The sequence below is a fragment of the Felis catus genome, chromosome X, assembly GCF_018350175.1.
Source record: "Felis catus isolate Fca126 chromosome X, F.catus_Fca126_mat1.0, whole genome shotgun sequence".
Classification (NCBI taxonomy): domain Eukaryota; kingdom Metazoa; phylum Chordata; class Mammalia; order Carnivora; family Felidae; genus Felis; species Felis catus.
This window is the reverse complement of record NC_058386.1, coordinates 87,425,728-87,439,421: the sequence shown is the minus strand read 5'-3', so window position 1 is coordinate 87,439,421 and position 13,694 is coordinate 87,425,728.

The window sequence follows — 13,694 nt, the reverse complement described above, 5'->3', positions numbered from 1 at the left end:
ACCGCCCGGATTTTTGTTAGCCATGTCTTATCCTTTCAATAAAATTTAGTTACTATTTTAGTTCCTAAAATAAAAATGACATTCAGCGGGCAGAGGGTCAACTGCATTTTATCTCGCAGCCACAGCCAGGCTGAGGATGCCCGAAAGTTCTTGATGTTTCAGGAGAGAAGGAAAGTAATGTTCATTGAGCAACTCCTGGGTGCCCAGGGCTTTCATTTCCATTAACTCATTTAATCCACACAATAATCCTGGGTGAGAAATCTACCTCACGGACAATCAACTCTGTTTCCTTGGAGAGGACGCAGGAGTTAAACTGCTTATTTTTCTTCCTGCTATTGATTTGTAGGAGAGATGAAAAACAAAACAAAACTGGGGAGAAAACAGTGCTATGGGGAATTTAAGATAGCTGTTGCACAGGACACACTTACACTGTAAGATTATTCATTGTTTATCTGAAATTCAAACTGAGCTGGGCGTCCAGAATTTTTTTTCTAACTTTTACAAAATTGACATATAATTGACATCTAACATTCTGCTAGTTTCAGTTGCACAACATAATGGTTCAATACATGTTGTGTACTGCAAAAATGGTTACCAGAGTAAGTCTAGTTAATATCAATGTGGTATATTCTTCCATGTTTAAAAGAATTTTTAGATTTTTTAAAGTAAATATATTTTAAAGTAAAAATATTTTCATGTTTTTTAAATCCACTATGCCAATCTAAGGCTTTTCATTGGTGTATTTCAACACCATACACCAATGTAATTATTTGCTAGATATGCTGGAGAGCAAGATCACCATTTTATTGTTCGTTTCCTGCTTGTTCTGTTTTTGTTGTTGTTGTTGTTTCTTTTCCCTAACTTCCTGTGTGCTGCCTTTACCATTTTTAGGATTCTATTTTCATTACAGGCATATGTCAGAGATATTGTGTGTTCAGTTCCAGACCACTGCAAATTAAGCGAATATCACAATAAAGCCAGTCAAATGAATTTTTTGGTTTCCCAGTGCATATAAAAGTTATGTTTACAATATATTGTAGTCTATTAAGTGTGCAATAGCATTATGTCTAAAAAAAGCACATACCTTAATTTAAAAATACTTTATTGCTAAAAGATACTAACCATCACCTGAGCGTTCAGTGAGTCATAATCACTGATTACAAATCATCGTAGCATATAATAACAATGAAAAAGTTTGAAATATTGCAAGAATTACCAAAATATGCCACACAGACACGAAATGGCCAAATTGCTGTTGGAAAAATGGCTCCAATACACTTGCTCCATGTAGAGTTTCCACAAACCTTCGATATCTGCAAAGCACAATGAAATGAAGTATGCCTGTGTCTTTAGTGCTTTGGGGTGTATGTCTTTGTATAACTTTTTTGTGATTGCTCTAGGCATTATATAAAATATACGTCAGGCAGCTGTGTGACTCAGTTGAGCGTCTGACTTTGGCTCAGGTCATCATCTTGCAGTCCATGGGTTCAAGCTCCTTATCGGGCTCTGTGCTGACAGCTCAGAGCCTGGAGACTGCTTCCGATTCTGTGTCTCCCTCTCTCTCTGCCCCTCCCCCGCTCACACTCTGTCTCTCTCTGTCTCTCAAAAATAAACATTAAAAATTTTCTCAAAAAATAAAAATAAAAAATAAAATAAAATATATGTAATTTATCACAGCCTACTGGTGTTGACATTTTACCATTTAAAAAAAAAAATTTTTTTTTCAACGTTTATTTATTTTTGGGACAGAGAGACACAGAGCATGAAGGGCGGAGGGGCAGAGAGAGAGAGGGAGACACAGAATCGGAAACAGGCTCCAGGCTCTGAGCCATCAGCCCAGAGCCCGACGCGGGGCTCAAACTCCCTGACCGCGAGATCATGACCTGGCTGAAGTCGGACGCTTAACCGACTGCACCACCCAGGCGCCCCGACATTTTACCATTTTGAGTGAAGCCTGGAAACCTTATCTCCCTTTATGTCCCTTTACCCTCTCCCATTCATAATTGTCTTTTACCCTATTCCTTATTTTTTTTCTAGCTTTACTGAAGTATAATTGACAGGCATATAATTGTCTTAAATATTCGACATACATTGAGAACCACATCAGGCAGGATTGTAAGTTTTGCTTCAACCATCAAACATAATTTAGAAAACTCAAGAGAAGTATTTCTATGGTATTTACCCATATTTGAGTTCTTTCCTCTGTCATGATGTTCCAAGATTCGATTCCTTCTTTTGTCAATTCAGAGTAGGTCTGCTGATGACTCACTGTCCTTCATTTTCCTTTATTTAAGAATGCCTTGATTCTTTCCCTTTGTTCCTGAAGGGTATTTTCATTAGATTCTGGGTTGACAGTTTTCTGTCAGCACTTCCTTCTGATGAGAAGGAAGTTTCTGATGAGAAATCTATCATTTGAATTTCCTTTTCCCTATAGGTAAGGTATCATTTCTCTTTCCCTACTTTTGGGATTTTTTTTCTTTGTCTTTGGTTTTTAAATTTTTTAAATATTTATTTATTTTTGAGAGAGAGAGAGAGAGAGAGAGAGAGAGCATTTGTGAGACAGAGGAGAGGCAGAGAGATGGAGACAGAGGATCCAGAGTGGGATCCAGAGGATCCAGAGTGCTGACAGCAGAGAGCCTGATGTGGGGCTCAAACCCACAAATCGCGAGATCATGACCTGAGCTGAAGTCCGACACTGAACCAACTGAGCCAACCAGGAGCTCCTTTTGTCTTTGGTTTTTAGAAGTGTGACCATGATGTGTTTCAGTGTGGATTATATTTGATTTTATCCTGTTTGGGGCTCACTCAGCTTCTTCAATCTGTTGGTTTATGTCTTTTGCCAAATTTAGGAAGTTTTCAACCATTATTTCTTCTTGTACCTTTGTAGCACCATCCTCTTTCTCCTCTCCTTCTCAAACTCTGATATCATGAATGTTAGGTTTTTTTAATGTTTACTTATTTTTGAGAAAGAGAGAGAGAGAGCGCGCACGCAGGGGAGGGACAGAGAAACAGAGGGAGACACAGAATCCGAAGTAGGTTCCAGGCTCTGAGCTGTCAGCACAGAGCCTGACGTGGGGCTCGAACTCACGATCTGTGAGATCATGACCTGACTCAGAGTCAGATGTTTAACAGACTGACCCATCCAGGTGCCCCTGTTAGATTTTTTTTATAGTCATACAAAGTCCCCAAGTTTCTGTTGTTTCTTTTTCCTTCAAATCTATTTTCTCTCTGGTGTTCAGAATGAGTCATGCCTGTTGTTGTATCTTCGAGTTCACTCCCTGACACTTTCCTCTGGCCCCTCTGTTGTGCTGTTGAGTCTAGCCATTGTTTTTTTTTTTTTTTCTTCAACTCTAAAATCTCCAGTTGTCCCTTTATATCTCTATTTCTTTGCTGAGCCTATTAATTTTTAGTAGTTTCAAGCATGTTCATATTTGCTCATTGAAGCATTTTTATGATGGCTGCTTTAAGATCTTTGTCAGATAATTCTAACGTTTCTGTCATCATGGTGTTGGCACCTATTGATTGCCTTTCTTCAGTGAGGCGAAGATCCTCCTGGTTCTTGGAAATCCGAGTCATTTGTTACTGCAACTTCGACATTTGGGGTATAATGAGACTCTGGGTCTTATTTAAAGCTTCTATTTCAGCAAGCTTCCTCAGATACCACGCTGGTGAGGGAAGAAAGACATGGTCTCAAGCCAGGAGAGATAGAAGTCCAGGGTTCCCATTGGGGTTCCAGTGACACCCAGAGGCTGAACAGGAATGAGAGTTCAGGATTCCCCGGTAGGCCCCCACTTTGAAGGGCGGGAGTGCCCCCACTGACACTATGGGGTGAGGGGTCTTGTTACGGTCAGGTGGCAAAAGCGAAAGCCCCAGGCCCATGCTAGGCATTTTCTGAAACCACCCATGTGAGACCTTGGAGGCACCTCCTTACAGCCTAGTGAATGTGGAAATCTTGGCTTCCCACTGGACCTTTGCTGGCCTGGGGCAGATAGAGCTGTGGTCTCTGGTTGCCCTGGCACAGTGAATGTCTGTAAGTTTTCTGTCTTGTTAGGCTATCTCATTCCTGTTCCTTTGCCTAGAAACAGCTGGATTTTGTTAAGGCTTCTTTGTCCGTGCCCATTGGCATTTATGGATTGCCCGTTGCTCCAGTGCCCAGTCCAGGGTATACAGGGCAAGAAAATCCAGGAAACTTACCACTATGCTGTTTCTCAGGTTGTGGGGACCCTAACTCCTCTGCCATCCTCTCTCCATCTTTCAGAAGCTTATTTTTTAAAGTACATAATGTCCTGTATTTGACATCCTGTATTTTTATTTTCTAAATCTGGAGACCCTACCCGGGATCCCTATTACTGGTTGAGGCAGTGAAGACAATGTGGGAATTTTGAATGAATTTTCAACCACAAGGGGAGGAACAATAAGGTTTTCTCAACCCTTACTTATAAAAGTCTTTTTTTTGAGAGAGAGGGGGGTGGAGAGAGAGAATTCAGCTGAACAGCCAATTTTCTTGCACATTTCTGTTAACCAAAGTTTTACTGTGCTTCTAGAACCTTGGCCAACTTCCTTTCCCATATATTTGCCAGTGACATTGAGTTTGTGCTAATGAGGCCCTCTGCTGTCTGCAGAGAGAAGGGCAATGCCATAAATCTAGAGATTTCTCTGCAGTGGAACAAGGTGCGTAGGGAGTTCATAAATTACATTCAATTATTAGCGTAGCCGATCCCCACACTTTGGGGAGCTAGAATGCTTTAGCTCTGTTTAACTTCCACATACTCTCTCTTTCTCTCCTCATAGAAATGTGTAGTGACACAGTTTAAAAATAGAGGTTATGTCAAAATGCATTTTGGACATTTAGTGACAAACTCTCCCCTTCATGCACAAAGTGAGGTACTGGAAGCCATCTTGGGGCTTCACCAAGGCAGGCGTGGGCGTGGCAGCCCACACCGTTTGCCACAGAGAGGAAGAGACTCACAGAGGCCAGGCTGGGATATGGAGTTGTGGTAGCCTGGAAACTTCCAGGGCCTTTGCCAGACTAAGAGGGAAGTCAAATAGTGTTAGAGTTAGGGAGGCAGACTTCAATCTACAGAAACAGTCTGGCTTTCCCTTCAGCATTGCTTTCTACTCCATCCAGACCTTTGCTGATGGAGCCCTGAGTAGGGGCATGAAGGGAGGCAGTGGGAGTTGACCTTGTTGAGCAGGGAAGGAAGTCTGTCAAAAGGGAGCATGTTGCGTATTCTCAGCAGGCCCCGAGAAGGATGACACATCATGGCTACTCTCCCCACTGAAGTTTTTCCCTCCCTCCAGCCCATGGGAACAAAGTTACAGATGGTACTTGACTCTTTATCGTCCCCTGCAGGGAGGAAGGAGAATTCCTGCTTGCTGAATGCCAGCAACTGTATCAGGTACTTGACATAACTTAGATTGCTCAATATTCACTGCAGCCTTAATACTAATAATGGTAATACTTGCCAGTGATTGAGGATGGGCTTATGGGTCAAGCACTGTTCTAAGCACTTCACACAAGTTGCATTTAATCCTCACACCACCACCAAAAGGTCTGCACTGTTATTGCCCTTTTCTTCACCACACAGCTGAGGAGTGGTAGAGGATTTGAACTCAGGTGCTAAGCCCATGCTCTTAGTACACTGAACTTCTGGTTAATAATGGAACTCAAATTTGAACCCCGGTCTGTGAAGAACTTTCAAACCCACGGGTCTGGCAAGGAAGTCACATTGATAAAAGTTGGGTGCCAAAACCCATGGGCTTATACACAAGAGGGCATGTGCACGTGCACTCACGAACACGCATGCATGCATGAACACGCATGCACGCACTGGAGAGACTTTAAGCCAGTCAGAGTGAGTCTCCAGCTGTTGATGCCCTTCTGCCAGGCCAGCCAGGTAAGAGCCACAGAGGTAGTAGCTACTGTAGTGTGGACAGTAGTGACTGAAAGGGGTGCTGGTCATGTTCTGGTTTTTGATCCAGTTGCTAGGTATGTTCAGTTTGTGAAAATTTAGTGAGCTGTGCCCTTCCCTATGTGTTTATATGACAACAAGTTTTGGTTTCTTCAAAGACATACAAATTGCTAGAAAGATCAAGTGGACTTACTTTTGCCTATTCCTTCTGAATACCTGAGCTGAAAACTCTGGACATTATATATAAAACAACCATGGAAGACTCTGAAAGAGGGAGAGAAAGCAGAGCAGCTAGGGGGTTCTGACACAAGGAACAACATGATCAGGAGTTTCCTGGGTTTTCTTTTTTGCCTCATATATTCCAGACTTGGAGCTGAAGAAGCTGATAACTGGGAAACACCAATAGGTGCAGGCAGAAGAACCCTGGCAAAAGTCATCTCTCTCTAGGAAAAGGGCAGCCTAAGAAAACAGAAAATTTTAGATCTTGATCTCTCTACTGTAGCCAAACAGCATAGGAAAAACTGTGGCCCCACCCTTGCCAACAAAGGACACGTGGAGAGCAGAGACTTTGACTTCAAGCTATAATGAGCACCCCAAGCCCTTGCCTGTACCCCCTGTCAAGAGGGTTCAGAGGAGGCTGAGTAGAGAGGTGGGACTTTCATCTGGCTGAATGATAATGAGATTCCCTCCTCCTGAGGTATCAGTGGAGACCACGTGGGGAGCCCGGACTTCCATTCCCACTAGGCTGTAATGACTATCCTTCCTGGCTGGGTAGTGTCAGATCAAGTGGAGAGTTTAAGATTTTCACCATCACCCAGCAGTAAGGAGACCACACTCCTCCAACTGTGTGGTGTCATGGGGAGTGGGGGGAGGAGTTCACAAGAGGTCATGGGGAGTGGGGGAAGCAGTTACAAGGAACTCCCACCCTTCCTGCCAGGAGGTATCAGCAGAGGCCTAGTGGAAGCCGGAAGTCCCAATCCAGCAGTAACTTGGAGGCTCCCTACTTGGTCTTATCAACAGAGGCTGAGTGGGACCCATACTTCAAACCCCAACGGTGATGCCGATTCCCCCTTCCAGCGCTGGAGCAGTGTCAGAGGGAGCCAGCTAAAACAGAGAGCTTTGAAAGGTTGGATCAGACACTTCAGCAAAGAGGATATAAGGATAGCAAATAAGCACACGAAGAGATGTTCAACATCATGAGCCACTAGGGAAATGAAAACGAAAACCACAGTGAGACATCACTACATACCTATCAGAATAGCTAAAATTTAAAAAAAGAATAGTGACAACACTGAATGCTGGTGAGGATGCAGAGAAACTCTTGTTTTCTTGCAGAAAACTGACCTTTGTGCTCTGGAGACGTAATATAACACAAAGACGGAGTTTGGGGATAAAGAGGAACAATAGTTTTATTACTTTGCCAGGCAACGAGTCTGCATAAAGCCGATGCCTTCAAAACTGTAGACCCACCTGGGGGTGGGGGTAGGAAGAGGCTGAGGGGTTTTATAGGAAAATACAGGATCTGGGCAGCTTTCATAGGAATCTGATATGTGCTGTTGTGCTGCCAGCTACTTTCATCATGTCTTTGAGGTAGTCTCACGACTAGACTAGCACAGGTGCCGGCCATCCCAGTCTCATTACTAAGTATACATTGAGGTCAGGGAGATGTCAATATCCATATCAAGCTCCTGAAACAAAGGATTCTACAGAAAAACAAGTGAAGGGGAGAGGAGAGGCTTCAAGAATGAGGAGGAGAAAAACTTATTCAGTTCAACAACAAGCCTTGCTGAAGCGCTTGTGTATCCATCTTAATTTCCATTCATCTTTACGTTTCTATAGAGGTTTTGAAGCCAGACCACTCACACATTGATGGTGGGAATGTGAAATGGTCCAACCACTCTGGAAACCAGTTTGGCAGTGTCTTAAAAAAACAAACAACTGAACGTGCTACTACCATACGACTCAGCCACTGCATTTCTGGGCATTTATCCTAGAGAATTAAAAACTTAGGCTCACACAAAAACCAGTACTTGAGTGTCAATAATGGTTTTATTCTCCAGAGCCAAAACTCGGAAACACAAATATCCTTCAATGGATAAATGGTTGAACAAACTGGTACATGTATACCATGGAATTCTACTCGGCACTAAAAAGGAACAAACTATTGAAATGCAATTTGGGTGAATCTCCAGAGAATCAGGTTGAGTTTAAAGAAAAAGCCAAAAGATTACATGTTGTATGATTCTATTTATACAACATTCTTGAAATGATAAGATGTTGGAAATGGAGCATAGATGAGTTAATTGCCAGGGATTAATGAGGGTGCTGGGGTTCAAGGGAAGTGGCTGTGGCTCTTCAAGGCAATGAAGGGCTCCTTGTGGTGATGAATCGTGCTGTTTATATCTTGTTTGTATCAGTGAATCACTTCCAGTTTGTATGTTATACTACAGTTCTGCAAGATGTTACCTACATTAGGAGAAATTGGGTGAAGGGCTTGTGGTATCTCTGTTATTTTTCATAACTACATGTGCATCTACAATTATCTCAAAATATTTTGATATTTAATAAAGCATAGGGAGTCTGTTCAGCATGGACACAGGGTTCTGAAGCCCTTGTCCCCCTTTAGATGAGCCTCTGATTGCTATTCCCTATCTGGGTTGCTGATGTAGCCTTCCAAGTCTGGCCTTGGACCTGTTAAAACGGTTACTGTAGATCTTCTTTAGTTAACCTGCTACTGCTGCTCTTCCTTCACTTTTGTATCCCTCCTAAATATACTGAAATAATTGTCATTGTGATGAAGTGACATATTATGAGTGAAGGCTTTTCACAGGCATGTTTCCCAAATTGTCTGTAATGCTGCCCTAGGCTGTCTATAATTTTCAACAGACCTCCACTCGTTTCTTTTAGAACCTTCTGTTGGCTTCTATTTATTTTCCCCCTTTAAGTAACCTGTAGCCCAGATTTTTATCTTGTGCATTTAAAACCCTTTTTACCTTTCTCCATTGTTCTCCCACCTTTCTTTTGGTTCCATAACCTCCCCTACTTCTCCTTGTCCTTTGGATTCACACACCCAGAGTACTCAAGGCTGGTCTCCAGCCCCACCACTTCATGACTGTCTGGAGATGGCATCTGGGCAAAAATGTATTGACGGCCACTTCTCTGCTGGCTGCCATGGCTGCCCATTGAGTCCTCCTGGTGAGGTGTCCCAGGTACCTTAAACTGAGCAATTCCACAACCAGACTTCAGCATCATCCCCATTGTCCACAGTACCAGCGACCGCCGTGCACTCAGCCAGAAGAATGGAAGTTGTCCTGGATTCCTCTCTCAATCATGACATTAAAACAAGTTGTCACCCAGTTCTGTGGCACTTTCCTCCTGGATCTACTGTAAATTGGTCTTCTCTCCACCAGCACTTCTCTCACCTCGGCTGCCCTCATCCTCCCCTCGGACAACTGCACGGCTTCCTACCTGCACTTCCTCTTTCACGCTTGCTGCCCACCCCACATCCACTCTTCACCTCACTGCCATTCTGTTTTAACTGAGTGACTCTGATCCAGTCAGCACCCTGCCGAAAACCCTGGGTGGCTCTTCTTTGCTCCCAGGATAAAGTTCAAACACTTTAGCATGTCTTACAAGTAGGGTTACCATATTATAGGCTTGCATTGTTATCCAAACCAGGGCACTTTTGAGAGTGAAAGGGGGCGCTATCAATAAATACACCGGGACCATAGGTGTGTGGTTGCTCTACTTATAAGATCCTTCCTGGGAGCACCTGGGTGGCTCAGTGGTTTAATCATCTGACTCTTGATCTTGACTCATGGTTCATGAGGTGACACTCCACGTCGGGCTCTGTGCTGACTGCATGGAGCCTGCCTGGGATTCTCTCTCTCCTTCTTTGCCCCTCCGCTGCTCGCACGGTCTCTTTCTCTCTCAAAATAAATAAATAAACTTAAAAAAAAAGATCCTTTGTGGTCTGGTCTCACCAGCCCCATCCCTGGTCACAGCTCCCCATCCTACTCTCAAACACACACGTGTGCACGCACATACACACCTGCCACATTCTTTTGGGTGCCCAGGTAAGCACATGCTATTCTGTCTGCCTGAAACATCCTTCTCCCCATTCCACCTTTGGCCAATTTCTAATCAACTGCTTCAAAAGTCAAAATAATTTTCTCCAGGATGTCTTCCTGACTCCCAACACTGACTGAGTTGCTCACCTCTTGTGGTCCCATTGAACCTTGCTCTTGCCTCATCGTCACCCTTATCACACCAATGCCCTGTTTCCCTCCCTAGACCATAGTGCCTCCAGGTGGGGGACCTTGTCAGATTCTGTGTTCCTAGCATCTGGCACAGCGCTTGGTTCATGAAAAGACACGGAGCTATGTACTTACACTTTGTGCAACTTGTGTGCTGAATGAATTTGGCATCGTGTTGTCCCCTGGCTGCTGGGGACATTAAGGGGAAGAGGGGACCTGGAGGACCAGTAGGGGCTTAGGAGTCTCAAGCCCTGAGCCATTTTTCCCAGGTGTCCGTTCCCTCCAGCCTCTGCTTGGCTCCTCCTAGTGGCAGTTTGTCTGTAGTGACAGGGCCCGAGGGCCAGATGATAGCTGCAGGAAAGGGACCAGAGGGGGCAGTGTCCTCAAGCCAGGCTTCAACCTCTACTGGGTGGCCCTCTCCTCATGGTGCTCCTCCCCTGCCTGGTTGTAGCCCCTGCAGCACCACAGAGTCCCCATCCACCTTGTCACTGGAGGCCCTGCCCCAAGAACTTGGAAGGTGAGGAGAAAAGTTGGGTAGTGTGACTCCAGGCTGATTTCCATGACAGAGGCAGAAAAACTGCTCCGTGTGTTGCCCAGGCAAAATGGATTGGTCAAGCCTGGCTGCCCTCTTTTGTCTTATATTCAAAGCCTGGATCAGAACCACAAGATGTGAGTGGGTTCATGGCAACTATATGGATGAAACAACTAGAGCCAGCTGTAGCAGTGAATGGACACGCCGAGTGTGGCAGTGGAGACTTGAAAAATAAAAGACGCGAGCCAGTTGAAAACACAAAGCCGGGCGGAGGGAAATGAGATTAAGGCCTATTGCCACCCTGCACGGTTTGATTTTGCTTTCAAATCAGCTTTCCCGTCCCCCTCTTTGTAATTTTATAGTTGGTAGCTGAGCTACTGGAGGTCTATCTTGGGGGAAAAGAGCTCAGGAAAGGGAAAGATGGAGAAGAGTCTCACTCTGGTGGCTTAGGGCATGGGCAGGGACAGTAGGCTGTCACCAAGGGGCATACAATAGGCCAGCAACAAAGAGGATCACACCCACATGGACTGAAGCTGCAGCAAGGAGCCAGCCAGGTTTCAGGGTCTCTGGGGCTGGGGAGGTGAGCAAGGGCTGGGCTGGAGAGAGCTACCCTGCCCCTTTGTCTCTTCTTCCCCTTCATTCTGTGAATAAAAAACCAAGGGAACATCCTCCAAAAGAACAGCAGGCCTAAGAAGCTTCATGGCAAGACTACTTAGCAACATCAAAGGCTGAGGCGCCTGGCTGCTTCAGTCAGTAGAGCCTATGAATGACTCTTGGTCTTGGGGTCGTGAGTTTGAGCCCCACATCGGGTGTATAGCTCACTTGAAAAAAAAAAAGTAACATCAGTGGCTAAGGGCATCTGGGCCTTCCCAGGAAGAAGAGAGAGGGAGCGAGGGGATGGTGGTTGGGAAGGAGTGTCTTCTTTCTCATGGCCCCTTGTGCTTAGACAGAAGAGTGGTCTCAGGAAGGGCAGAGTGGGGGGAATCTAGCCCCCACAAGCCCTTTCCCTTGGCGATCTTCGGGGCCATGGAGAGAACTAGACAATCATTACCACAGGCTGTCCGGGTCTGAATATGCCTGTCGCTCTCTTAGCTCCCCTACAGTTGTAAATAACTATGCTTTGAAACATGGGACTTGAAACGGTTTTATCAAAGAGTTTATGGAGCATCGAACTTTATCAGGATTCAGGGAAGAATTTGCTTTCTTCTTCAACAAGGAGTCTCAGACTAGTAGAAAAAAGATCTGCAAGAGAGAAGCAGACCTTGAAACATGGCAGGAGTAAAGCACAAGGGGTGGGGGGAGTCTAGCTGTAGCATTCTTGCCTTTAAACCATGACCTGACAGGAGCCACCTATTCCGAGCAGCTGTGTCGAGGGGCCAATGACTGGTGTGTGTGTGCGGGAGGGTAGAGATATGGTGTATTCTTTGGGATAATCACTTGCAAAAGGATGAGCTGGTAAGAACAGTCTTCCGGGGGAGCCAGCAGTTGGCAATAGGTAGCAAATGACTAACAGGCACAAGGTCAATCCTTGGCCTGAAAATGAGGTGTGAATTAACTTCCAGTATGTTCCTGCCCCCATGGTTGTGTTAACTCTAATCCTCTTCTCCCACTGGCAGCCATTGAGCGGGCAGTAATGTATGACTGGCGACCCCAGTTATGTGATGGGGGAGGGGTGCTCTGGCATCCCTAGAGGACTCCCAAGATGCATGGTGCTCCTCCAGCCAAACCTCTTTTGGTCATATTGTGTATGCACTGGTGGCAAGAGGCATCATCAAGGGCAACAAAGACAAAATGCCCAGCAAAGGCAGGGCAAGGGGAGACCAGAGGCAGAGGAAGCTGGGGCTCAGGGCTCCAGGAGCCCTTCAACTGAAGAGGCATCTGGCTGGAGACCAGGGGTGCAGACTGAAAGGTAGGAGGCTGACTCCATCTCCTCACCAAATGTAATGGCTATTTTCACAAACAGGACCTTTACTCCCTCAGTGGTCCCTAGTCTTGAGTGGTGGGCCCACCAACAGCGCAGAACTTTCTTTCTTCACCCTCACTTCTAGAGTTATTTGTGGGGGAGGTGCCGCCAATAACCAGATTCCTTTCCAGAAGCCTTTTCCCCTCCCCACCCCTCCATCAAGAGCTAGTAAGAGGGAGATGGCAGGAGGCAAGATCACTAAGAGGGGCAGTTTTTCTTAATTTCAGGCTTTTTGTATGATCCTAATAACCTTCAGGTCAAGGGCTACATGTTATTAATAGTCAAATTAAATGAACTCTAGCAGGGGGGAACCTGGGTGGCTGTCAGTTAAGCATCTGACTTTGGCTCAGGTCATGATCTTGTGCTGCGTGAGTTCAAGCCCTGCATTGGGCTCTGTGCTGACAGCTCAGAGCCTGGAGCCCACTTCAGATTCTGTGTCTCCCTCTTTCTCTGCCCCTCCCCCTGCTTGTGCTCACGCACTCTCTCTCTCCTAAAAGTAAACATTTTCAAAAACCTAAAAAAAAATGAACTCTAGCAGAAAATGCTTCTATTTCCAAATCTGGCAAGGTGACCAGCAGTCCCCAGTTTGAGATGAACTGAATCTTTAGCTTGGGGACTCAATGAGATTAGCCTTGTCCCAAGTAACCTCCCTTCCTCTGGTTCTGAGGGTGGGAGGTGAGGGATGTAGAGAACCTGGTGATGCCTTTTGCTCAGAAGCGGTCCTACACCTATTACAGGTATAGCTCCAACTGTGATCGGGCTGCAACTCTGTTCAGCTCCGGTATCTCCTCCTTACACCCCACCAGGTCTGTTCCTGCTGCTCTTCCCCAGTTGGGAGTCACTTACCATCCGGGACCCTTGGGTTTCTCCCAAAAAGAAGGGTGGTGGAGGTACTTATGGAACTCTGCTGAGTGTCACGGGGAATTGAATACTGACCTTCCCCCAGGCACAGGGGCCACAGGTGGGGACTGAAGGCCTTTCCTGAATGACCTTAAAACCTCATTCTAGGAACTGGATTACCCAAAGGGGCC